Here is a 25,168-nt window from a genome sequence, read left to right on the forward strand (position 1 = left end):
CCTCCTGATATCTCTACGAGGGGTGTCCAGATTGTGACCACGATGGGGACCTACATTGTTTCCCTTCAGGTAACAGGGGATGGATCATCCAGTATGGTTAGAACACACATCCTAGACACTTAGGTTAGGGGATTCATAGTAGGAGTATGCTAAATTTCTTAATTGTTTTATATGCTCGCATACATGCATTGTTTTAGCACTATGGTGGAACTTTTCATTCTGTTCACTGTCCTAGTACATCTAATAACTTATTTGCTTTTGTATATTGATCATTACAGCACATATATTTTATACAAGTATCACGTTGGTTAATATAAGCATTGAAAATGCCTCACTATGTATTCCTTGTCTAATTCTCTGAGAGAAAGAGAGCACTAGTGACTGAGAAAAAAGGGTTCTAGATCTGTTACCACAATTCCTGGGGGTAAGGGTTGTCATGTTCAGGCATGGCCAGAACCATTTGCTACTAGGGTTATGGGGGCTTATGGTGGCACTGTGGGCTAGGTGGTCTATAGGACGGCATATCCTGATGGGGTGCTTGGAATCAGTCTGGCACCATCCCAACGGTTATGCTGTCTACAAATGTGCAGTTCCTACCATAGAGTGGAAACTACACGACAATGCGCCGCCAACATTGGCTGGGTTCTTATGTTTGTGGATTGCCTGACTAGTTCAATCGTACCTTCTCAGGGACCCCTACTTACCTCTTAACCGTATACTTCCATGGTGGCAGAGAAAATATTCCTCAGCTGAGTAGGTAACTCCTGAGTATTGGGCGGAGGCTGTTCAAGCTTGAACTCTTAAAGGATCTACTTTCCACTGAGCTACCCTCTCTGTAATCCATTTATAATTATGTCTGACAATGAAAATCCTCGGGCATTAAACATTGCTAAGAACGGCAGACATGGGGTTACTCTGAAACTCTCACACTATGGTCTCATATCCAGCGGTGGAGATGTCTCATTCATGATTGACGCACACAAAGCATTTGCGACAGAGGTGTTCTATTCTTGGGTTACCTTCCAGGCTGCACACAACATCACCCAACTATTTCACACCTACTCTGAGGATGAAATACCAGATAACTATACTCCATAGGAAGAGATAGAAATACCTCTAACCTACCAACAACACATAAATTGGTTTAAAGCACCTTCGCAAATACAACAGCAAACATTAGGTTGGTCCTCTCAGCAATAAGGGAGTAACATGGCCTGTCCTAGCCGGCTACAAATTGTATCCTAACGTTGAAAATTTACCAACAGTAGAGCTGCGAACGTAATACAAAGTTTTAGTTGTTGTTATCCGAACATTAACACTGCGCAAACTGCTCACGCTGCACAACCATAATTGGCTACCCTGGGCATCAGGCCACAAATGCTAAATGCAGTCATGGGAAATGTTCCTGTCAGATGGGAGGAGATTGTATTCTGGATTGCACAAAAAACAAGCCAGCTTAAAGCTGTGTTCCCCATAAGGGCCTGCAGGAAAAACACAGAATATTAACTATTTTCTTGCCAATGGGGATGGTTCCTCCTGTGGAAGACTACACATATTGGGGTATAGTCTTTGCTGCACCAGACCGCATAGTGCCCCTTCCAGGGAGCTTTGCCTAATTAGCTGAAACCGCCACAGAATGAGTACAGGGCAGCACCTGCCCTGGATTTGTGGATGAAACTGATGGGCAATTTTGTCGTAGTACCTGCTATTAAGTTAAGCATCATAAGGGAGGAAGCAGCAGCAATGGCTATATGCGAGTGTATATGGGATTTGCGCACATATTACCTAAAATTATCAAATAAATCTATGCTACTCTAGGTAGAGATAATTTGGGAGCCAGACCTGGTAAACCACAACTAAAGAGTAATTCAGAAAGGGATAACTCCAAGAAAGCACCCGACTCTTCAACAAAGAATAAGTGGGACAGTAAACAAAAAAATAAAGACAAGTCAATCAATCAATCAGGGATTTGTGAAGCGCACTTCTCACCCGTGAGGGTCTCAAGGCGTGTCAAAATCGCAGGGTGGGTCTCCTCAACAGGTAGCCACTGAAATCCTTATAATCCTTGAAACTGTGATAATATTAGACCACCCAATAGGTATCAGGCTACTGATACACGTTCATCTCCTCTCTTTCAGGAGTCATCTGATACATTTGGTAGAGAAGTGGGCAGTCTGAGCGCAGATCTGAAGGGCATGTGAAACAGAAGAAGGACGCACAATGATCATCTGACTGCACAAATAAACAGGGAGAGAAGTTAAACACTTCCAAGCCGCAGTTCAAAAAGAAGAAGGTAGTGGGACTAAAGGTCAGACATGCCCTGGATATTAAGGACTTTTGCTTCTGACCGGGGACTGGGCAGTGACAAATGTCAGGTAGGAGTAGCGCTGAGTGAGTATATCACGGTGGAAACACTGTATACTAGGGTAAGTATCACACATTATTTATACAATATACAACTCTGATTAGAGAGGGACAAACCAACATTCATTAATGTTCTCTTTTGGGAGGACGTGACTCACAGTTACAACTTTCTTTTGGCTGAAAAGGATTGGCCACCTGAATTTGTACTGGATTGCCCAAGCTCCTGCGCTATATTGCAACCATGTGGAGTGGGATGACCGTTCCCCTTATATTGAGATCACACGGAGGATGACCCCATAACCTCAACAACACTACCCAATTAAACATGAAGCTAATAAACAAATTAGGGAAATCCTAGAACAACTCGAATACTAAGGTGTAATAGAAAGTTACACCTCATCTATGAATAATCCTTTGTTTCCTGTAATGAAACCAGACCCATCATATTGTCTAGTATTAGACTACAGACACTTAAGCTCAGCTAGTCTAACATTTGTAGTCCAGAATGTACACAGTGCCACACTAATGATCACGACTGTGTGTAAGAAATACAAAACAACACTTTATACCTTAAATGTATTTTTGGGCCAAAATGTAGCATCTCAAAGGTGACATTTGACTGCATTTTTGGCGCTAGACTCTCAGAGACCATTTTTTCAATTGCTCCAGGCAAAAGCATAGCCCTGGGCTGTTTTCAGCCAGAGTAACAGCGCTTCTATAAAATGTTGATGATCAGGTATTGTCCTATGTTGATGATATATATCTGACAGATGATGACCTCATGGAACTCCTGGCAAGCCTAGATTGCATAATTCTAGGATTTGCTCACATGGGCTTACAAATTCAATTTTAGAAAATCAAAACTTGCCCAACTCAATATACTTTTTCTGTGATATGAGTTGTCAAGTGAAGGCAAAAGCCTTGTGACACACTTCTTAGAGAAATGTGCTCTGCTTCAACCTCCAACAACATTGAAAGACTACAATCCATATTTGGATTCCTAAATTTTGGCAGAACATGCTTTCCAGATTACGCAGAATGGGTTAAACCATTCTAAGACTTGGTATGCCCAGAATCTTCAAGCAGACATTGGACACATGAACACCCAAATATTTTACTTTCCGTACAAGCTGACATGATTGCTTCCAAATATTTACACATACGTGTGAACACAACAAACCTGGTGATCCGCATCATCGCGAGGAAATCAGGATACACTTACATTGCGTTCAATGGGGGCAATTCACAGAACTAACTTAAGACAAAATCCTAAACTTACTACTTTTGGTATTCACAGAAGGCATTTAGTAGTTGTAAAGTTAGCATTTTGTCATAAGTTGACTTAAGACAAACTTAAGACAGACTTAAGACAAACTTAAGACAAAATCCTAACTTAAGTCTGTCTAAAGCCTGTCTTAAGTCTGTCTTAAGTCTGTCTTAAATTTGTCGTAAGTCAAACTTAAGACAAGATATTAACTTTACTACTACTAAATGCCTTCTGTGAATACCAAAAGTAGTAAGTTTAGGATTTTGTGTTAAGTTAGTTCTGTGAATCAGGCCCGGCGAAGGTGACTCAGTACCAAATGGATATGAATCCAATTTATACATTAATGCTGAAATTAATTTTTCACCTACTTAAAAAATCCTGACGGCAGTGCAGACTGCTGTGGTGAGAGAGTGAGCCCTAGCTCAGGGTAAAGAAATAATTGTCGTGACCCCGGTGCTGACCTTAGCTTTACATGCACGATGGATACAATGGGCTAACTCACTCATGGTAACAGATGTAGACTACAGATTTGATTCTACACTACAAATACAAGATTTTCTGCAATACGAACAGAAATATTCTCTGCCTCATGAAATAATGCCTTTAGATTGCTATGAATGCATCATATATATTGACGGTTCTTCCCAGCCTGCCATAGCGATTAAACACCAATGCTCAGCAGCTTACGCAATTGTGAAAGGGCACATGCAGGATGGAGAATTCCATACTGAGAAAACCTACATGTAGCCACTTGATGACTGCACAGTACAGCTGGCATAACTAAAGGCTCTAATTCTGGCAGTAGGAAATGCAGATCCTGGATTCCCCACAGGATCCCCACAGATTCATATTACTGTGTCCAATCCTATAATGAATACCTACACTATTGGAGCCAGAATGGATTCAGAGATTCAAACGGTTACACAACAAATTACTAGATGCTTTGGGAACAGGTGGTAAAGCTGAAAGATGGCTTGCCAAAGACTCATGTAATCCACATATAGAGTCCTCAATGTGTTGGTGTTCATGTTGCAAGGAACTCCATGGCTAATGAAGCAGCAAAAGCAACAGTTCACACTGCTGAGGTTGCTATACTTACTCGTTCTAGCATTGTTAGAAATTAGGGTTTCTACTTGGCAAGTGTATGCAGTTGTCCATGTAGGGACCCTTCTTCCTAGTCAGGGTAAGTTGGATACACTTCTAAAATAACCCCTTCTCAGCCCCTTGGTAGCTTGGCACGAGCAGTCAGGCTTATCTTAGAAGCAGTGTGTAAAGTATTTGCACATAACCAACAGTAATACACTGAAAATACCACAAAAGGACACCACAACAGTTTAGAAAAATATCCAATATTTATATGTATCCAAAACAAGACCAAAATGATATGTAGCCCACATACAATACTTTAACATATATACTTTGCCAGATATCCTCAAAATTGCACAAATATCTAAAAAGCACAGTTCTTACGAGTCAGTAGCTCCAACCGGGACTAGCGCAATGCTGAAAACAAACAAGTCTAACAGTTCCAGCTGACCGCATCGGTACGGGCCAACGAAAGCATGGACTGACTCATGAACAGTAGCTTTCTCGTTGCGGCTGGCACATTGGTGTGAGCCGGTTGTGGCAACCGTTGGGGTGCAAAATGTAAGTCATGCAGGGTGAGGTGCCCTCACAATGTGGTTTAGGCAGCGGCTTGGTGACGATCATCCAGATGGCGTTGATGACACCAAGGCTTACAGTGCAGGGCGAGGCAGTGCTCGATGCGGTGCTGGCAGGTTGCGGTGCAAACGACAGATCCGGTTAGCAGTAGCTGGCATCGGTTGTCCTAGATTGCTGTGTGGGACGAGGTGGTGCATTGTGAAACTTACGAGCGGTGCCCCCAGCAACGATGCAGTCACAGGTTTCAAAGTCAGCAGCAGCAACAACGTCGGTGACACCAGGATGAGTAAGTGAAGCATGGTGGTATGGAGTGTGGTGCCCACAGCTCACGGTGTAAGGAGTGACTTGGTGGCGGCGGTCGCCATTGTCGGTGAGACCAGGGTTGTGGTGTGAGATGCCAACAGTGCCCTCTGTGGTGCAGTCAGGACTCAGAGCCAGCAACGGAGTTGGTGACAGAGTCGGTTGCATTTCCCTTCTCTGTGGCAACTGAAACAGAGGTTCCAGAAGCAGTACCCAGAGGTTGCTGAAGTCTTAGCAGTCCCTGAGACTTCAGAACAAGAGGTAAGCTCTACTTCAAGCCCTTAGAGATACTCAGCACAAGTAAAGTAAGTTCATTCAGTCATTTCTCTGCTCAGGGCAGTAGCAGCAACTGCAGGCCAACCCAACAAAGCAACAACACAGGAAAGGGGCAGTATTCTTCCTGGCAGCTCTTCTGGCTCTTCTTCTTGGCACAATCTTTGATTCCAGTGAGTTCTAACGTTCTGTGGTCTGGGCCCCAATATTTATACTCAAGATGCCTTTTTTCTCTCAGGCAGAGAGTGTCTGTGCTAAGTCCACACAAGTTTGGTCATATCTGGCCCAGCTTCCTGACCGGAGGTGGAGACAGCATTTTCCACAGCAGACCAGGCCCATTCGTTAGCAAGGAAATCTCCACCCATTACTCTATACGCAGCGCAGGTCTATTCAGCCCAGCCCTGACTCATCCAGGAAAGGCAGGGCACACCTCGATCCCCCCCCAGTGGCTGTCTGAAGAGAATGCACATACCCAGCCCCTGCACTCCAAAGCAATACAGTCAATCCATAAACCTAGCAGAGACACACAGAATGGCCAAGCAGAAAACTACCTACATTCTAAAAGGGGAATTTTCAAACACAGAACATAAAAATCATCTTTACCAGAAGATGCATTTTTACATTCTGAGTCCAGGCATACTAAAGTCCTCTTCCCTATCTTGTCCCAATGGGAATTTATGTTTATAAGATGTTATAAGTGAAACTCCCTTTCTACCCAAAATGAAAAACGAAATGCACTGTAATTCACTACCAGGACATTTTATACACACTAGTACATGTCCTATATTTAACACACACAGCACACTGCCCATAGGGGTACCTTGGGCCTACCTTAGGGGTGACTTATATGTAAGAAAGGAGAGATTAGGGCCTGACAAGTGAGTGTAATTGCCAGGTTGGCATGGCAGTTACAAACTGTGCACAGACCCTGCAGTGACAGGTCTGAGTTACTTTTTCATAGCTACTTCTGTGGATGGCACAATCAGAGCTGCAGGCCCACTAGTAGCATTGGATTTACAGGCCCTGGCACTCTCAGAGCACTGTACTAGGGACTACTTAATAGCAACTGAAATATGCCAATCATAGAAACACCAATCCATAACACAATTTACAACAGGAGCACTTGCAATTTAATACTGAGCAGCAGTGAGAAAGTGTGCAGCAACACTAAACCAGCAAAAACAGAGTCAAAACCAGGAAGTCAGAAAGCTGCTTACACCCACCTGACAAAAAGTTTTCCATTCAAGTACTCCTGCAAATTTGATGCACAGAACATACCATATGCTCACATTCCGGGAGTGGGGGAAAGAGTAATACCAAACACTGATCACATATTATGGTTAATACTAGCTGCACACAAAGGTCTGGCTTCCGCACATTTGGGGGTGGCTGCTACAGTTTCATTATTGCAGTGGCGATATTGGTGGCCAGGCCTTTATAAACAGACCAAGGACTTTGTCCTTAAATGCAACATCTGGCAGCAGATGAAGGATTCCACTGTAGCACGTCCATCCCAGACACCTCAACTAATTTTAGATTGTGTCTATTTGGACCACTGCAGCCCTCTGTCATCAGATGAGACTTACAAGTACATCTTGTTAGTAGTGGATTCCTGCTCTCAATTCCTGTGGGTCTGGCACAATGGTTGGCTGACGCCTAAACTGTGATAAAGTATCTGTGGGCCTTTATGAGGACTTACTCAGTTGGCACATTACATTGGGACCAGGCTCCGGCATTTAGCTCTAGGGCTTCCAAAGTGCTGTGCGAAGTTTCGGTGTGACCCTGTGTTTCTCATCTCCATACCATCCCGAGGGAAATGCAGTTGTGGAGAGAAAAACACATGATTTACAGTAGTCTTTAACAGCAAGGGTGCTAGGCTCAGTTGCAGTTGAGTCCATCACCTATATGGGGTCCAGAGGGCATTCAATAACATGCCAAGAAAATCCCTGCGTGGTTGAACTCCCTATAAAATCCTGTTTATGGTAAAGATGCAGGACCCGGACCTCTACAATCCCAGCACTGTAGCAATGGAAAAACCATTTAGAATCAATGACAGTTTGGCATGATTACCGCCACTTTTTGCCTGGTGTCAGTATGTTGTTGACCAGTCTGACTGGGATCCTGCTAATCAGGACTGCAGTCACGGGCTTTCTCCCTACATTTATTATGGTAAGTACTTCTGTACATACACAGTTGGCTACTGGTGTACACTTATAAGTCCCTAGTATATCGTAAAAAGGCACCCAGGGCATAGGTACAATTTCTAATATCTGAGGTCACTAAACTTAAATGATTAGATCTGGTAAAACAAGCTGCCTAACACTCCTTCAAGATAAGTCTGAAGACTGTTCTCCACAGCTAACACTCTGACAGCTTTCTATTGTTATCAAAGACCACTAAAATCAACATAAAGGTTTCCTGGATTCGTGCAAGGTGCTTCACTTAAATAAGTGTGCACCACATGGTAATCCAGCCTCCTACATAAAGTCTATTTGGGGCAAAAAAAGACTGGCAGATTCAGGAAAGTGAGGGTATGTTTAGAACATGCCTGATATCAAAACAAATTATTGTTTCTGAACAAAACTGTGCAACAAACAACATGTCTTGGACTCGCTAAGATGAACGATTTGAACCCACCATGAATTCCCACATTTACACGTTTTGAAAACAGGCAACGGTTTCCACGCTACAGTGAGGATACATTAGATACCATGCTGTCTAATGGCACACACAATTCATTTGACCCCGATTGGAACGGGTGGTTAGTTTGGCCACTAGACACGAACAGATGTCAGGCATGTTTCCTTAACAACACTGAGGGTTTTAGGGTTTTAAAATAAGTATCCCTGATATGTGGTACGTGCAGTCTGAACACTTGGGGTGGTGACATCTTACAGTGTTGTAAAGTTGTGCCTTGACTAGCTAAAAACATCAACACTGTCTCAGGTGGAACAACACTTACCCCTTATATCTGAGGACCTGGAACTCTGGAACTTTTTGTTAGGGCCTCAAAAACCACGTCAAAAGCTTTCTTGTATGCCATACACCGCAAAATATGGAAGGAACCTCAGCATGAGACGGCTGAGAGATTGATAGGGCTAATTTAGAGTAAGCTCTTGCAGTGGTTGACAATGGTATGACCACCTTATCATCTAGGATGTACTCTGTGGGAAACATAGTATCCTCAGTGATAGACCTTGTTCAACAAGACATGTCCGCATTAAAACATGGGCAGTCACATCTTAGGTCTATTATGCTATTGAGCTGGACATTACAAACATTATGTTCTTGACACGTGCTGTGGCAACATATCAACGTCAGGAGTCTGGTTTCCCCATACCATCCTACAAACCCAAGATACTTATGGCACACAAAGATGATACATGCACTATGTTGTACATAGAGAAGCTAGAGAAGTTACCTTTAACCGTTGCTGAAATTACATCTGCAGATTGGATTAATCTATGGGTGTATTACACTGCAAATTTCGACATTTCATTGTCAGTACTTTCTACAACATCACCAAGTGGCCAGATATGAAGCGTTAGGAGAAGGGTTTGTACATAAGTCTTGGGAACTTCGTTTACAGTTTCTGTGTTGAATTAGGGCGCTGAAGAGTCTCTCAGTGATTCAGACTGCAAGAGTACTTTAAGTGGATCATTAGTTTGCAAGGAAGTTTCTTTGCATGCGTATTGTAATGCCTCTGTGGGGAACTTCTCCTGCTACTTAGAAGGTCCCCCGGTGGCTGGAATACATCTGACTTTTAGATTGCTCTCTAATGGGAGTTACCTGATGTTGAATGGTCGAGGTTGCTGCAGAATGAAGCCGGGGGTACTTAACGGGTGACTTTTTCTTCAGTTATTATGCGAAAATGTAAAACGATAACATGAACACTGCTGGTGCCATCATTGCTTAACATAGGCCACTGCGAGCACGTAAGTGGCAACCATTTTAGATACCGTGGCCATTTGGTACACTGCTGGTCACCTGTGTGTCACCCTGACCTCGCTATCATCCCCCGCGCGCTGACTAAACCCGAGCACACATGCCAGGGTCGTAAAATCTCCTCAGCGCGACCAAGCCCCGGAGTCACTTCCCGTGCCAAACCCACTTGTCCTTTCATCCTCCGCGCATGGACAGGCCCCTTTGATAACCTCCTCCACTGCACCTGGCTACTTGATCTGGTCCCAGGCACTAACCGACCCCTGCGGACATAGTTTATTACCCACATACGGCAGAACTTGCCTCACCAACAAAGGGGACGGAATTAATCAGTGACACAACCCCTTAGATCTGACCAATCCCACACATTTTAGATCCTGCCGGAATGTCGGGCTGCGCGATAGTGATCATCTGCTAAGATCGGGGTGGGGGACGATTGCTGCTGGGTTTGTGTGAGAACTAGCTGGAGGCGGGGAATTCCAAGGATGTTTGAATATGCAATAAAATGGTGCCAGGAATGTTTGACCATGCAATAAACGAACGTAAAAATGTATAAGAAGCGGTGCCACAGAGAGGCAGTAAGAGCACCTCGTGAAGACATTCTGTGTGTCCGAATTGACGTGCTCTCCCCTGGAGCAACACACCTGTTCTTTGCCTTCCAGTTTCCAGCGCCTGCCTCTTTATTTGATAGATAACAACGAAGTGAATTAGAGGCGTCTTGCGCCGGGCAGCTTTGGTATTTAAAAGCGAATTGTTGCTTTTTCACAATTGGCGTCCCAACGTGGGGCCCATCAGCGACACGTGAGTTCGGTGGAGAGGTCCCAACGACGGAGTGAACATCTAAACGATTGGAGTATACCTGCCTTGAGAGGACCCTCGTCTGGCTGCCGATCAAAACTGAACTTCACCAGTTCTGAACGGACCTCTCTCAAGCGACCTGCGGTCCTGACTGGGACCCCACAGGAGTGCCGGAAAAGCCGGAGTAAGAGGACGATCGGGCGCTGGAAGGGGAAGATGAAAAACTGTCCCTACGGTCCGGGTAAGGTCGTGTAAAACGACTGTTATTGATTGATTGTTTGATTGACTTGGAATTGTTTGAATTGAATACTAGTATTCCGCTTTTTTGGTTATTTTGAGACAACCCCTCCTTGCAAACAATGAAGAATAGGGATATTCTCTCTCTTTGCAGACAGCGAAGGATAGGTAGTGCAGACTTTTGTCTATACTAGATTCGAGATATTCATTTTGACCGTTAAATACGTCATGCCTATCTTCTCTAGATTGTTTGGTAATTGAATCTGCCCGGACTGTTTATTGGAGGTCAGTCATCCGGCTCCACCGGAGGGCACCCCTAATAAGGACATGTATGTGAAATACGAATTAATCACTGTAGCTTATAGTGAACTATGGCATAAACACACTAAGAAAGATTGAGAAAATCAGTGGCCACTGACGGGATCTTTCAAAACCGCTAAAATGGAAGCGCTAGAAATAGCCCTTGACAAAAAGAAAACTACACAGACTATGCTTGACAGCTTCAGTTTGTGGCAGAAAGAAGCAGCCCAACGAAGAAAGAGAGAGGAAGCTAGATTAGATAAAGAACTTCGAAAATCAGCTCACATAGCGTGCAAAAAGTTAGAAGAGGAGATAAAGGAAAGAGAAACCGGTAAGAAGGAACAAGAGTCAAAGATTTCGGGACAATACCCTGTTAGAACGTCCTCTCCTCTTTTTACCCCGAATTACCAACAAAACAAAGAGTAGATGATGATCTGTTATTAGGCCCACCGATCATCTACATGCCACCTCCTTATGCCCCTAATCCTCCAGGAGTGCAAGGACAGGAATCCCAAAACATAGCCGAAGGTAGCGCCATTTCCTCGGTCTCCGCGGCCTCTGCGCCGACTGAGCCTCTTGCGCCAAATGCCTCATCAAAAGAAGCAGCTACAGGAATCGAAGCCAAAGAGAAAGGGTTGTCGACGGTCCCGTGATTGAGTAAAAACAAACGAGCAGGCATAGAAAAGATAGTTAAAACCCTCATAGACAGAAAGGAGACAGAAGAGTACATAACCGACATATGCAACTCTTATGTCGAGAACCATAAGCGACACTTTGTGGTGCGCCTCTGTTACCACACTCTCAGTGCGTATGAAGAAAAATACAGAGATGCAGGGCCCGAACGGCTCATGGCTCTTTATAGGAAGGTAGACACAGGAGATGTGAACGACTGTGATGTGATGGAACTCTTCTCGTATACACTAGAGGTGTTCCGCCACCTCATAGAGCAAGGACGGGTAGTCACGGACACAGCCTCTATAAAGACAGGGCCCCGATAGAAAAGCAACGCAGCATGATGCCGATAAAGGAAGCTGCTCCTTATTAACCCTGGGCGAAGGACTTCGCTACACCCACGAAGTGGGCGTAGTGTTGCCTACTTCGCCCTTTGCAAAGTAGGCGAAGCAGGCAACACTACGCCCACTCCTTGGGTGTAGCGAAGTTGCCCGCCACCCGCCTCCCTCCCCGCCTCCCTCCCGCCCTCCCGAACATAAAAATTGTATTAAATGGGCAGATAGAAATAAATAAAACTCACTTACCTTGTCCGCGGCGTCCTGGGGCTCCCTCTGCTCGTTCACGCCGCCACTTGCTAAGCAATGCGCATGCGCAGGCGGCCGCGCATGCGCATTTCTCATGAGAAATGCGCATGCGCGGCCGCCCGCGCATGCGCATTGCTTAGCAGACGGCGGCGTGAACGAGCAGAGGGAGCCCCGGGACACCGCGGACAAGGTAAGTGAGTTTTATTTATTTCTATCTGCCCATTTAATACAATTATGTGTGATGGGGAAGGGGGGCATGCGGCGCGTAGTGGGGCTACGCAAAGTGCGCAGGTGGGCGTAGTTTCTCGCCCACTGTGCGTAGCTTCGCGTAGCCCCACTACGCACACTACGCCCAGGGTTACTCCTTATTGGGTCACCCCTAGAGGGCAAGGGAACAATGACGAAATAAACCACCAGGACGCTAAAGGGAGGTTGGTCTACAATTGGGTGTATCAACCCTGGGACAGACGGGACATTCTGACGTTCCGTAAATCTTTGCCAGATTTACGAAAGAATCCCACCGCATTTTACACAGAATTAGGTACTGCTCTGGGATCGACCATCATGAGGCTTGCTGACATTGACTTATTCTTTGGGCTATGTCTGCCAGCAGATGTGTGGAAACAAATCAGTAAAATAGACCACGCAGAACTGCTCGGCCATACCTGGGAGAAACTCGGTGTGCTGGACAAACAACGAAACCCCGGCCGGAAACCAGTAAAAGCCATATTAGACCTCCCTGACAAAATTGTACAAAAGGTAAAGACTATGATCCCGGAGAAAAAGATCGACTGGTCCATAGTAGCCGCGTGCCGCCAGAAACCACAAGAGGATGTCTTGGAGTATTTCTCCTGATTCGAAACAGTGTTCTCCGATTATAGCGGACAGGACATGTCCACCGCAAGCGGACACCACTTGTTCATACAGAATTACGTTAAAGGACTGCTACCAGAGGTATCGCAGAAACTGCAAACCAGCGAAAGCACCTGGGCGGCCTCTAAGCCAGCGGCCATCCTACAGATGGCCCAGTACTACGAACACCAGAAAAACAAAAATGATAGGGCTACTGAGAAGAAAAAGAAAGACCTAAAAGAAAGAGTTATGATCGCTCAGCTTCAAGGGGCGAATACAGGGAGGGAGCAATACAAGGGAGGATATCAGCAGGATGTCCCTAGAATACAACCACCCAGAAATACTTTGTCAATGCCAAGACTTAGGGCAGGACCAGTGCGCGTTTTGTAAAGAGTATGGACACTGGAAGTCCCAATGTCCGGTTCTGTTAGGAATGGGGAGGGGAAGAGGTGCAAGGTAAATAGTCAATGGACAGAGAGGAAGGGGACGCGGAAGAGGGCACATAAACGACGCTAGTGAGGAAAGGCCAGGAAGAGCAAATGCATTAGATCACCCCAGACAGAATCAGTACCAACAGTCAGATTACGAAAACACCTACGACTTCGCATAGGACAGCCAAAGGGCAAGGGAGGGATCCAGTCGAGCTCTATGTTGACCAGCAAGGCTCTTATGTTAACGCAAAGGTCCTGGGCATGAAGTCGCCATTTCTGGTAGACACAGGAGCAACACGTAGTGCACTATCCAAACGACTGATTCCAAGGGCACCCTTGTCTGGCTCACATGTAACCTCAATAGGATTTGATGGTACGCCCTCCACCAACCCTTTGTCCAAACCAATCCCTTTCAATCTTGAAAATAATATTATCGACACGTCATTCCTCCTCTCCTCCAATACCCCAGATGCCAATATGGGTCTCGATCTACTGAACATTTTCGTGCGACCATCAGATGTTCGCTAGAGAGAGTCCGAGTAATCTTATATGACAACCACCACCATCTGAGACATCACCCTTCCCAGTACATGTATCCCATTACCGAAGCAGACATGTCCCTACTGGACACTCTACCATCGCACTTATGGGCTAGGGCTGATTCAGACGTAGGACGAATGATGATTGACCCAGTGCATGTGACAATACGACAAGACGCAACCTTACCAAAAGTACCCAAGTACAAGATATCGCCAGAGGGCGAGAAAGCATTGACCGAAATCATACAGTCACTGATAGAGGCAGGAGTGGTAGAAGAGGTAGTAAGCAATGTCTGTAACAGTCCGATTTTACCGATCATAAAGAGACAGGGAGAGGGAGATGCGAAAGCCTACCGCTTCTTCATCGACCTGCGAGAGATCAACAAGATAGTAGTACCACAGTACCCAGTAGTTTCTGACATCACCACCATCCTGACCCTAATCCCGTCCACTGCTACCACTTTCACCGTTATTGACCTCAAAAACGCTTTCTTCTCCATACCCAATCACCAAGACAGTCGCTACCTTTTCGGATTTACCCCAAGATCCCGCTCATATAGATTCTGTGGAGCACCCCAGGGGTACACCGAGAGCCCGAGCATCTATTGCCAGGCGCTCAAAAGACAGTTAGATGCTGTTCAGTTGCCGGACGGGGTAGTGTTAATACAGTATGTAGATGATATCCTTCTAGCAGCAGACACCACTCCGCTAGCTGTCCCAGCCACCATCCAACTCCTACACTTCCTTGCCGAGAATGGTCACAAAGTTTCCCGAAAGAAGTTACAGTTCTGCAAACAACAGGTAATACATTTAGGTCACCTCTTATCGAAAGAAGGGAGGAAACTCACACCCGACAGGATCCAGGCAATTCTAGACACTCCCGTTCCCAATAATCAGAAGCAAATCCGCTCTTTGATAGGCCTCACCTAATTCTGCCGACAGTGGTTGCCCAACTTTAGCTTCATTGTCATACCCATTCTCTCCCTCCTAGCCAAAGATATCCCATTACCTCTCCCTTGGACACCCGAATGCCAGTCAGCATTTAAGGAATTGCGAGATGCCCTTTGTTCGGCACCCGTTCTAGGAACCCCCAGATTACTCCAAACCATTCTCCCTCTACACACACGAAAGAGAGGGATGTGCATTATCTGTCTTGACACAGTCGATTGGTCCCAAGCAACGTCCCTGTGCATATTTCTCAGCCACCCTCGACCCGGTAGCCAGAACGCTGCCAGCGTGCTTGCGCGCTGAAGCAGCTGCAGCAGTATCGATACGCCAGAGTGAGGGAATAGTTCTCTCCAACCCCATTACTGTGTTAGTACCCCATGCAGTCGACACGCTCCTGAACCAGACATAAACCCAACACCTGACTAGTGCACGACTGACAGGATACGAGTTGACCCAGCTAGCACCACACATCACTCTGAAGCGATGCACCACCATCAATCCAGCCACATTGTTACCTCTACCCGAAAATGACCCTGGCGTGGCTCCCCTGCACGACTGTGTGACCCTCACTGACGAACAGACAAAGAGTAGAGTAGATCTCCGAGACACTGCCTTTCCAGAGCCAGATGGAGAGTTATGGGTAGATGGCTCGTGCATCAAACTCCCAGATGGCACCACCTCAGCCGCATATGCCTTCACCACAGCCCGAAACATCCTAGAAACAGCCTGCATTGCCCAACGATCCGCACAAGCTGCAGAGCTCATTGCCCTCACACGAGCATGTATTTTAACAGCTGGAACAACAGTAAACATATACACGGACAGCCAGTACTCCTTCGGGGTAGTTCACCATTTTGGGCTTCTATGGAGGGAAAGAGGGTTCCTGACCTCGCACGGCACACCCATCCTACATGGAGATCTAGTCTCCGCCCTGACAGAAGCAGTCCTCCTCCCCAGGCAGCTAGCAGTGATTAAATGGCAAGCACATAAGAAAGTGACAGATCTTATTGTTCAGGGAAATGCACTAGCCGATGTTACTGCCCGAGCCACAGCCGAAGACAGAACCACGACACGGATGTACGTGACCAGGTCACAAGCTGAGCAATGGACTAATGCTAGAACTACTATAAGGGACATTCAAACGACGGGCACTCAAATCAAACTGACTGAGTGGGCTCGGGTGGGACTAAAAGACGAGGAAGGCTGCTGGAGGACAAAAGACGGAGACAAATGGCTACTACCTAATGCCTATCTGATCCCCATATTGACCATGGCACATTTACCCGCACTCATGGGATCTGCCCCCATGACTGAACTAATCACCAGAATATGGCATAACAGCAAGATATCCGAATCAGCAAAACGTTTGGTACAGCAATGTACAGTATGCCTGCAACACAACCCAGGGAAGGGGACAGTAGTACCACGGGGCGGGTTTGGGGTCCCCAACCATCCCTTTGAAATCCTCCAAATGGATTACATCCAACTAGACAGGTGCCATGGTCTGAAATATGTCCTTGTGATCGTGTGCGCCTTCAGCAAATGGGTGGAGGCATACCCCACCGCGACAACACCGCCTTAGCTACTGCAAAGGTATTACTAAAGGAGTACTTCTCCCGATATGGCCTTTGTATAATTTTATGGAGCAACAACGGCCCCCACTTCATAGCCGAGGTCATACAAAATGTACTGAAGGGGTTGGGGGTAAAACTAAAGTTCCATGCCGTCTTCCACCCCCAGTCAGCAGGTCTAGTAGAAAGACACAATGCCAAGCTAAAGCTGAAACTGGCAAAAATAGTTGCCACAACTGGGTTGCAATGGCCCGATGCCCTCCCACTGGCATTGCTATCAATGCACTCCACCCCAACCAAACACCAAGTGGCCCCTTACGAGGTCGTCTTCTGCAGACCAATGAACATTTGGGCGGCACCAAAACCGACAACCATTATTGATGTACCGGACATACTAATGTCCGACTATTTGTACAAATTGATGAGCGAACTAACTCTTATCCACCAACAGGTGCAGCAAGCCATACCAGATGTATCCAGGGGCCCAGGACATGATATCAAACCTGGGGACTTTGTACTGGTGCAGAACTTCCTGAGGTCGAAGAGTCTGGAACCCAGGTGGACGGCCCCCTGGCAAGTCTTGATCACCACCCGAACTGCACTTCGAGTGGAAGGAAAGAAAAATTGGCTGCACGCTGATCACTGCAAAAAGATATCCCCGACATTGGCAACGGACGAAGAAGTGGACACCCAAGAAGAGCTACTGACCAAAGACCGACCAGCCCTGAGTTGTTACCCAGAAACAGAGACACTTGAACTGGTAGAGTTTCCCGACCCCACGGTACCATCCAAGAAAGGGTACAACTTGCGACAAAAGGAGAGTGCTCCGACGAAGCAGGCCACTAACTGAGTCAAAAGTCTCAGAGCGGTAGCAAACACTACAAATGCTACCAGGAGAAGCGCTAGACGAAAGTATGTGGTCCTGCCAGTCACCGAGCCTCTTGAAGGTGATGGAAGATCCCGGACGACCGAAGAACCGCCACGAAGACTCCAAAACTGCCAAGTTGCACAGCAAAAAGACAATCATACTTTTTGCTACATCTCTCACCTGCCTCTTGCTAATGGTCACAGTCTGGATCATTGAGGAGAGTGCTCCTGCACACAGAACACTGTCGCCTACAGTGCAACCCACCACTAAGAAAGAACACTACCTGGTATCTCTTTCCCCACACCTCCGAGAATGACAAAAAGAATTCTGGAACAACTTGTTCGTCCAACTGTTGCACCCACACAATCTTGCCACAAATGCCTCAAACTGTTGGATCTGTGGGCTGCTACCACAAACCACTGAACATTCCATTCCTTTCATCCCTTCACCCTTCTCTGTTCATGGGTCCTGCCTCACTTTGTTAATGCTCCTGCAAGAGAGCTACAAAGACAATGCCACATCTGATGGAACGATCCAACAATTCTACAACGAGTTCTGGCTGAACAAAACTGGAAAAACATCTGCTCCCTTTTGCCCTCTGACCTCAAATGCAACCTTTCTGATGAACATTCCCGACAAAGAACGAATCGAAATGCGAGTGTTCAACAACCCAGCCAGACCTACCTTTTCATATCTAAGGAAACGAACTGCTGCAACTCTGACAGTGGCCCTATCTGTGGTGAACGTCTTGGGCCTTATCTGCATCGAAGGCCATGGACTAAGATCGTGGGTCACAGCTCTTGCCAAATCACAAGGACTCTGAATACTGCCGACCCCCCCTTCATTTGTTGCATCACCAAATATGTACTTTGTCTGCGGTACAAAAGCCTACACCTGGCTCCCAAAGGGCTGGGGGGGCACGTGCTACATCACCTTTGTTCTACCACCAACCTACATAGCACCTGCAGACCATCACAGAGAAAGGCGCTCCAAAGACACAGAACAAGCAGACTCCGCTGCATCACAGTTCCTCGACTCATCCCGCTATGGGGTCCGATGGCAAACAGCCGAGCTATTCGACACCTGTCCCAAGCAGTAGAAACAGCCTTGAACATCACAGCTGGCATCCACACCAACAACACTGCTGAGCTGCAGGTAGTCCGCCTGGTAGCTTTACAGAACTGCCTTGTTCTAGATGTGGTACTAGCGGACCATGGAGGAGCATGCTGCATCATCAGTGCCAGCTGCTGCACCTTCATCCCGGACAACTCTCCCTCAGTCTACAAGGCAATCGAGCATCTTCACCGGCTGGCATCAGAGATCCATCAGGAAACAGGGACTTGGACACTTGGAAGCTGGTTTTGGGGCATTTTGAAAGACTGGGGCTGGAACCTACTGATGATCATCTTGGTGCCAGTTTTTGTAATATGTGGCTGCTGTCTGGGGATACAATGCATTCCCTTTGTTTGAACTCTTTATGCCCTAAGACTTTGGACACTCGATTTGAAAAATATGAAAGCAATATATGACAGAGATACAGGACATTATGGACATTAATGTGAACTGACAAGCTGGCTAGGAATGTTCAAAGGGGCAACTGTTAAAATGTAAAACAATAACATGAACATTACCGGCGCCATCTTGCTTAACATAGGCCTCTGCGAGCGCGTAAGCTGCAACCATTTTAGATACCGAGGCCATTTCGTACACTGCTGCTCACCTGTGTGTCACCCTGACCTCGCTATCATCCCCTGCGCGCTGACTAAAGCCGAGCACACATGCCAGGGTCGTAAAACCTCCTCAGCGCGACCATGCCCCGGTGTAACTTCCCGTGCCAAACCCACTTGTCCTTTCATCCTCCGCGCACCGACAGGCCCCTTTGATAACCTCCTCCACTGCACCTGGCTACTCGATCTGGTCCCAGGCACTAACCGACCCCTGCGGACATAGTTTATTACCCACATACGGCAGAACTTGCCTCACCAACAAAGGGGCCGGAATTAATCAGTGACACAATCCCTTAGATCTGACCGATCCCACACATTTTAAATCCTGCCGGAATGTCCAGCTGCGCAATAGCGATCATCTGCTAAGATCGAGGTAAGGGACAATTGCTGCTGGGTTTGTGTGAGAACTAGCTGGAGGGGGGCATTTCAAGGATGTTTGAATATGCAATAAACTGGTGCCAGGAATGTTTGACCATGCAATAAACGAACGTAAAAATGTATAAGAAGCGGTGCCGAAGAGAGGCAGTGAGAGCACCTCCTGAAGACATTCTGTGTGTCCGAATTGACGTGCTCTCCTCTGGAGCAATAAAAATGTTCTTTGCCTTCCAGTTTCCAGCGCCTGCCTCTTTATTTGATAGATAACAACGAAGTGAATTAGAGGCGTCATGCGCCGGGCAGCTTTGGTATTTACAAGAGAATTGCTGCCTTTTCACAGTTACTTGTTGTACAACTGTACTGTTCAAGAGGAATCCTCTACCTTTCAGATTAGGGACTCCCAGCCTGGTAGTACTAGGGATGTGGATAACCCTCAGCAATCTAAGGGATCTCTCTTAAGCCAATCAAGGTGACATTACCCAGGTGAACAATGTTTGGCAAAGCAAGACCTAGGACAAGACATGGGGTGGGCGGAATTTGCAGAATTGCGTTACGCAACTCTCCGCGAAACGGTAAAAAATCTCCACATGCGGAATTGCTTGTTCGCGATGCTTTTTTACTGTTCGCTATCGCTGTTTGCGTGCTCGGGGAGAAATATCTTGTGAACAAGCAAAACATTTCGCGTAGTCGCCGAACGCACAATTTTGGGCAATTTCGCGTTCTCCGCAGAATGCGAAATTACCCAAATTCCTCAGCTTCTGCGAACGGATCAAAATTTACCGCCCAGGCCTAGACAAGACTGTCCCACATCTTCACTGGCCCCACATTGCTATAGAAAGACAAGATCAACTAAAAGCTGTAATAAGCAGAAGGTTGACTCCTAGGGAAAAGTATAGGTCAGTAATAGAGAGAAAATACCTCTATTGTGGTCAGTGCTGTGAAGAAGTAGAGACCAACTCTGTTAGGGCCTCACTCCCCTAATCAGGCAGACCACAAGCCTCTCTCTTGGCTCAAACAGTTGTCAGGGAGACACCCCAGAAATTTGAGAGGATCTAAGACCCTACAGGGGAAGAACATCTCAATGTACCAGAACACAGGGAGAATCCATGCCAGTACAATTGGACCTTCCTTGTATGGCCACATGGGAAATAAAGACTCAACTGGGCAAGGTTAGCCTTATCTCCTTTTATTTGGGGGGTTTATGTAGGTAGGTAGAATCCTTCTAGCATGATTACTCCCACTTTTAGCCTCATGTCAGTGTGTTTTCGACTTAGTCTGACTAGGATCCTGCTAATCAGGACCGCAGTCACTGTGCTTTCTCCCTAAATTGATCATGGTAAGTACCATGGCACATCCACAATTGGCTACTGGTCTACACTTGTAAGTCCCTTATATATGGTACTAAGGGCATAGGTATACCAGGAGTCTCCCATGGGCTGCAGCTTACATTGTGCCACCCAGGGAAATCCACATAATCTATGATTGCAGGACTGCCATTGCAGCCTGTGTGAACTGGTGTTTACGCCTCTCAAAACAGATAATATTTCCTTATATCTGATGAAACTGCAGTTAAAACCTTTAAGTAACCCCTATGGTAGGCTTGTCAGTCCTGAGGCAGGGTGCTTGGTTATAAGTTTATGGGTCCCCCTGCATGAGCAGGACACCCCTTCAAACCCCATTCATTTCCCTAGGCTTTGTAAGTGTAGTCAACCACTTTAAAGAATATAGTAGACGCCAGTCAATATGAGCTGTCTAACTATGTAGAGGCTGCACCAAAACTGATCATGTTTATTTATTTATTTATTATGCATTTTATACCGCGCAAACTAAAACCCGAAGGTGTCAAGGCGCCTAGCAAAAAGATCAGAAAGCTAGCACTCATGCGCTTAAATTATATGCTTGAGCAAAGAGACAGGTTTTAAGAGCAGCTCTAAAAGTTTGCAGAGAGGGGAGGATCCTGAGCTCTAATGGGAGATCGTTCCACCAGTTAGGAGCCAGGCTGGAAAAGGCCCTGCCACCCCATCTGGCTTTCCGAGTACGGGGGACATGGAGAAGAAGATGGTTGGAGGAGCGAAGATTCCTGCCAGGATTGTAGTAGGTCAGGATGGACCTGATGCCTGTAGGTCTGCTTTTTGCCAAGGCCTTATAGACCATACACATGGACTTAAAGACAATGCGCTCCTTCATCGGCAACCAATGGAGCTGCTTTCTGGCCAATGTTGCCGAAGAGCGTCGGGGAAGATCAAGAACAAACCTGGCTGCCGCATTCTGGACCACCTGCAAGCGCTGCAGCTGACTCTTATTCAGTCCAGCATACAGTGCATTGCAGTAGTCCAGACGAGACCCCAGAAGGGCGACAGCCAGTTGCCTTCTTGCTTGCAGGGAGAGGTAGGTCCTGATTTTTCTAAGGACATGAATTATACCCCAGCAGGTAGATACCGTCCTGCTGACCTGTTGGTACATATCGAGCATAGGGTCAATCATCACCCCGAGATTCTTGGCCGAAGAGGGGGGTTTAGGGCAGGAACCAAGCGAGTCAGGCCACCACTCCATGGACCAAATGTCTTCCCTACCGCCGAACACCATCACCTCGGTCTTCTCCCCGTTCAATTTAAGTGAGTTGTAAATCATCCACTGGCCGACGGCCTCCATACAAGATCTAAATCTGAAGGCCGTCAGCTCTATTGACTGGGAGAGAGACACGAGGATCTGAGTGTCGTCCGCGTAGGAGACTACCTCCATCCCGAAAGATCTAATAAGTCTGGCAAGGGGGGTCACATAGATGTTGAAAAGGGTGGGGCTAAGCGCCGACCCTTGAGGGACCCCACATTGCACAGACAGGGATGGAGATAGAAATTTTCCCAGCACCACCCTCTGCTCCCTATGATCTAAGAAGGAGGAGAGCAGACCCAGGGCTGCCCCCCGGACCCCAATCTCCCCCAGACGTGATGTTAGGACCCGGGGAGATAGGGTATCGAAGGCGGCCGTAAGGTCCAAAAGTATCAGGAGGGATGTCCGATCCTCGTCCACACTCATACGAATGGAGTCGAGGACCAAAGTGAGAGCGGACTCGGTGCTATGTTCCCTCCTGAAACCATGCTGGGAAGGGTCCAGGCAGCCCGATTTCTCCATAAAGGCAACCAGATGCCCATTTAGGTGGGATTCAAGCATCTTTGCCGGGGCCGGAAGCAGTGAGATGGGGCGAAAGTTTTTTAATACCCCAGGATCTAGGGAGGGTTTTTTAAGGAGAGGCCTTAGTATCAAACATGTTAGAATCATCCCCCAACACAGATTCCAGTGTTGGAAGTATGATCCCATATACAGCAAGCTATTGCTACAGCTGACCACAGACACAATTCTGCCCTCCTGCTGCTTAGTCAAGCTCGAGCAAATAGGTAAAAAAGATTTTCTGTCACAGGGAAATGTCACTACCTCTCAGACAGGATTTAGTGTATTGGGCTGAGGTGGGTGTGCTTGCCACTGCCACCAGACTGCTTTGAAGGGCACATTTGATGCCCTCCTTGCATACTTCAGTTTGAGCCAGTTCGGGGAGCCCTTGACTTCCCGCTCTGGCATGAAACTGGGCAAAGGATATGAGAGTATCCTCCCCTGTGTCCAGCCCCTCCTCTTGGAGGGACCCCTGTGTTGTTCCAGCCCTTTCCCTAGGGTACTTAAGGATTTACCTGTGGGTGGTTCCTTAGATTTGTCGTGGGACAAAACTAAAACCGTAAACCACGTCCGTCGTCAACCGTTTGGACAGATAGGGCCAGATGTAGGTGGACAGATACCGGTCAGTAACGGCCGATTTCGTCCGTTACCGACCGGTATTTGTAGCTTCAGATGTAGGGGGCCTAAATATTACCGATTCTGTAAATTTACCGAAAAGGTAAATTTTACAGATTCGGTAAATTACCGAAACAGTAGATTTACAGAATCGGTAGATTTACAGAATCGGTAATATGGGATGTAGGTGGCACTGAAAACAGTGCCACAGGCCCTTAAGAATTCGTTATTTACCATCAAATACTATTTGATGGTAAATAACAAATTCCTGTGTACATGCACATCTGTGCATGTACACCTGTGCCATGTATCACATGGCACACAAGCCTGAATCAGGGGTGCAACAGGGTGTCAAAGTGACACCCTGTCCCCCTTGTCAATTCGGTAATTTTACCGATTCGGTATTTACCGATTTGGTAATTGCCATTGGTTCCTATGGGCCTCAAGGCCCATTGGAAGAATGGCAATTACCGAATCGGTAAATACCGATTCGGTAATTACCGAATGTTACCGATTCGGTAATTAATTCAGTAAAAATACCTACATAGCATTTACCAATTCGTAAATACCGAATCTGTAAAATTCGGTATTTACGAATCGGTCAATACTAATTACCTACATCGGGCCCTTAGACTTTACTGGGCTTTGCCTGGAACCGAGACAGGATCAAGGAAGACTCCTGCTGCTCCTGGTCTCGCTGTGCTGCATGTCTGTGCTTCTTCCAGGACCTTCAACAGACCTGTGGGCATCAAGGACACCCAAAGTAATCTCTTTTGGAGTGAAGGAGTCACTCCCTGCACCTGCAGGCACCACAACGTAGCACTTCTCCCCCTTTTTCTCCAGAGGCACTTTTCTCCAAGTCTTCCATTGTCATCTACGGAGGTTTCCAAAATCTCTTCAGCTCTAGAGAAGCTGGCTTCCCTGGTGTAGGTAACCTGGTCTCCGGATCATCCACAGCTGGGGTGGCTCTCCAACCCTTCATCCTTCAAGGGAATTCTTTGGGGTCCTCTGGGAAGGGTTCTTCGTCTGCAAAACTGCAACCACGACTTCTCCACTGACTTCCATTAGGCACACAGCTGTGTTCCCACTCTGCACACAGCTCTGTGCGATTCCTGGGTACTTACCTCGGGTGGTTCCTTGTGTCCTCAGCTCCTCTGGATCTTCTGGACCAAGTCCCATCCTCCTATGCAGTTCGCATTCCATATTCTTAATAATGGTTCGGTGGTCCCCCTCGCGACCACTGTATTTTTTGCTACTTACCTAATTATAATTGAAATATTATTGTGTATTTGTGCTACCTTGTGTAATAAAGAAAATAATTGGTATATAAATACTATGAGGTTATTTTTCGTTCTAAACTGCTCTGCAGGATTAAACTGGTAAAACAAGCTGCTTAACACCTTCAAGCTAAGCCTGAAGGCTACTCTTCACAGCTAACACTTTGAGAGCTTTATATGGTTATCAAAGACCACCAAAGTCACTATAAGGGTCCTTGGATTAGTGCAAGGTGTATCTTAACCAGCTTATGATCCTTTTTCTATCTAGGCACACTCAACCTGCATGGGAACTCTCATGAGAAGGTCAGGCTTCTGAAATATTCAATGTCTATGGGAGTTTGTGTCTTATATTCTGTAGTGAATTTCAAAAAAGATGTTGCATATATTAAACCAGAATT

The sequence above is a fragment of the Lissotriton helveticus genome, chromosome 10 (assembly GCF_964261635.1).
Source record: "Lissotriton helveticus chromosome 10, aLisHel1.1, whole genome shotgun sequence".
NCBI classification, from domain to species: domain Eukaryota; kingdom Metazoa; phylum Chordata; class Amphibia; order Caudata; family Salamandridae; genus Lissotriton; species Lissotriton helveticus.